Here is a 3,838-nt window from a genome sequence, read left to right on the forward strand (position 1 = left end):
CCGCTGGTACTGTAGCCCACGGGCACCACACTGTACCTGGGATGGGAGCTTCAAATTCTCATGCTTCTGTGGCCATGTCAGGGTCAAACCCATAGTGTGTTAGTTTAATAGAATAGGGTTTAGTATTTAATAGAGTTTAATATTAATAGATCAATACAATACAAATTGGACAACAGAAATTGATGGTCTCACAGATCTATGTTCTCAAGGCTGGGTTCCTGTGAGGACTATAAAGAAGGGGAATCTGCCCCATGTGATTCTCCTAAATTGCAGTGGCTATCTGGTAATCTTTGGGGTCCCTCAGCTTGTTAGGTGCATCTCCTGACTCTGTATTCAACCTCACATGAACCTGTGTGTACGTCCGTGATGCCACACCCTTTATAGACTGGATTTACCTGTTGTGTGATTATTCCTAGGGAGACACAAACATAAAATGTTGGCTCACCTCGGATAGGGCACCAATCAAAGACAGACTAATGACATTATTCTACCAAAGTATAGCTGAGTGACCCCTGAGGTTATTGGAATTACTTATAGAAGCATCAGCAGCTGCATCACCTGGAGATCAGTCCCAGCTTGATCATCACTCAGGAAAACTGCACCCCACTGGCTGATGGGAGAGCATCCTCTCCCCAGGATTGCTACTGCTTCTACAACTTTGGGGAAGCCTGGTGAATCTTGGGAGTTTTAGAAGTTTTCTGAGTCTTGTAAGTTTTGTCAACTTTTTTAATGTTTTTATTTTTATTATATAGACAATGTGTTGTCTGCATGTTTGCCTGCAGACCAGAAGAGGGCATCAAATCTCATTATAGATGGTTACAAGCCACCACGTAGTTGCTGGGAATTGAACTCAGGACCTCTGGAAGAGCAGTCAGTGCTCTTAACCTCTGAGCCATCTCCCCCCAGCCCAAGTTTTGACAGCTTTCTGAGTTCCATGAGCCAGCCTCTTTCTTCCCTTTAGGAGGGAATGTTTCAGTTTAAAGGAAATGACCGTACACCACCACCCTACACACTGGTCCAATCTCTTCCAGTAACCTTAGCTCCAAACACGATTACTTCTTAACACACAGAATGTGGGGACAGAGACACAGTTTAACCTGTCACACACAGGAAGTCTTAGATAGTCCCCAATAGTTGAACACAATGACACAGACACTATGATGGCGCTCCACTGTGACATTCACACAGCGTGACTGAGACAGAATCACCTTAGCCAGCCATAGCAGAGACATCTGCAGTGCCTAACACATCACAGCTGACACGCGGGCCAGAGCTGAGACAGGAGGTGTGACCAGCAGGGAACACATGCTCTAAGCTGAGTCAGTCCTCCACCCACCCACAGTCTCCTCATGAGTAATGACAGACACGTATCACATGGACCACTGTCCACAGAAACATCAAACAGCTCACAGAGAACATTAAGGAAATGTGTGCAGGTTCGCGGCCAGGGACTCGGGCAATCCATTTCCTCTTCAGGTGTGGACCCCACCACTGGACGGGTGTGCCTCTGAGAACCTTGGAGTATTTCCTGGCTGAGCTGATGTCCAGAGTGAGACTAAGGACGCAGGAAATGACCTTGAGGGAGAAGGATTAGCTTTCTCCAGCTGCCATCACAAAGCGCTGCAAGAAAGGGGCTTAAACAACGGAACTGTGCTGTGTCTTAGTTCTGGAGCTAAAGGCCTGGGTGAGCATGGTGTCATGGGGTTGGCAGTGGCAGTGGTGCCTTCTCTTCTTACTTATTTTTTTTTTTTTTTTTTTTTTTTTTTTTTTTTTTGGTTTTTTTCGAGATAGGGTTTCTCTGCAGCTTTTTAGAGCCTGTCCTGGAACTAGCTCTTGTAGACCAGGCTGGCCTCGAACTCACAGAGATCCGCCTTCCTCTGCCTCCCGAGTGCTGGGATTAAAGGCGTGCGCCACCACCGCCCGGCTCTTATTATTTTCTTTAATTAATTAATTCATAGGCAGGGTCTGGTGTAACCTAGGTTTGTCCTCAAACTCTCTATGTAGCTAAGAATAACCCTGAGCTTCTCGTCCCTCCAAGTGCTGGGCTAACAGGCATGTGCTACTGATGCTTGATCTATGTAGTATTGGGGATTGAACCTAAGACTTCCCTTATGCAGGGCAAACAACTCTATCCTGAGCTACAGACCAACCTTCTACTCTTTTTTTTTTTTTTTTTTTTTTTTAAAAAGGACATTTTGCCGGGCGGTGGTGGCGCATGCCTTTAATCCCAGCACTCGGGAGGCAGAGGCAGGCGGATCTCTGAGTTCGAGGCCAGCCTGGTCTACAAGAGCTAGTTCCAGGACAGGCTCTAGAAACTACAGGGAAACCCTGTCTCGAAAAAAAAAAAAACAAAAAAAAAAAAAAGAAAAGAAAAAAAAAAAGAAAAAAAAACCAAAAAAAAAAAAAGACATTTTATTATGTAGCCCAGGGTGACTTCCAACTCCTGATCTCCTGCCTAAGCCTCTACTAAAGCTGGGATAACAGGTGTGTGTTACACCCAGGCTCAGGATCAATTTCTTCTGAAATAGCCTTGTTCAAATTTTTTTGTCTTATAAAGACAGTATTTGAGTTGGGTGGTGGTGGTGCACGTCTTTAATCCCAGTACTTGAGAGGCAGAGGCAAGTGAATATCTATGAGTTCAAGACCAGCCTGGTCTACAGAGTTCCAAGAAGAACCCTGCCTGGAATTTAAAAAGTCTTTTGTCCAAATGCAGTCACATTCTGCTCTACTTAAGGTTAGCGCTTCAACATGAATGGAAAACGTTTGCCCAGTTCATCTGTAACTAGAGAAATGGACTCAGCCATACTTTCCCCAAACTTCGGGGTTGCTCAAGTCTGAGGAGAACAGGCACTGACTTCAGGAAGTCTCCCAGTGAAGATGAGGCAGGAAACACATACATATGTACACACACATATGCACATGTATAAATGCACACACATACCACATATGAACGTGCACACATACACACACATGCACAAGTCACACACGCATAAATGCACGCACATGTACACATGTGAACATACATGTGTACACTCACACATATGCACACACATGTGTAAACGCACACAGATGCGCACATACATATGCACACACCAGGAACTAAGTGAATATTACAAGTTGTGTCTGAGAACTGGAATTTGGCAGCCAGCTCCTGAATAGAAACAGAAGCAGACAAGTGAGAGAAAGTGAAAGAAATGAGTTAGGAGGAGGAGAGATTATCTGGAAAATGGGGATAATTGCCTGAAAGAGGACGTGCGAGTCCAGGTTGGGGAAGTGTGCGGATGCTGCATCCAGCAGACCCAGGTCAGTAGGGGCATCTTAAGCCATGTGGGACAGGGGTTGGGATGTCTCTGCAGGCTGTCACTACTGGTGAATGTCACCTGCTAGGTAAAGGGCTCAAGACGGTTGGGCTTCTGCCACAGGGCTGTTGTGTCTCCAGCAAGATCCCCATGCCTGTCTGTCACAGGATTGTCAGTTCCTGCCTCCAGGCTGAGAACAGGACAATGGCTTCCCAAAACATGACTCCACTGGTCTGCTGCTGTTTCCCAGTGCCACCTCATCCCCTAGACCCCATCTTCTTCTCCGAGATTCACGCTCAGATCCTGTGTGCCGCAGGCCTCCCAGTGTGCAATCATTTCCATTGTCTTGCCGGTGCTGCTGTATTTCAGTGCTATTCTGCCTAAAACAGACCACCCCAACATCATGTTTCCTCTTGACATTTTGGCTGAGGGGTGTGTTTGGAAGTCAGGTGGGGTCACCTGGCACACCCACCAGCGTCTCCAGATCTCGATCCGCTCAGTCATCACATGTCTGTCTCCCTCTCTCTATCTGCTCAGGT

The sequence above is a fragment of the Arvicola amphibius genome, chromosome 4, assembly GCF_903992535.2.
Source record: "Arvicola amphibius chromosome 4, mArvAmp1.2, whole genome shotgun sequence".
Taxonomy (NCBI): Eukaryota; Metazoa; Chordata; class Mammalia; order Rodentia; family Cricetidae; genus Arvicola; species Arvicola amphibius.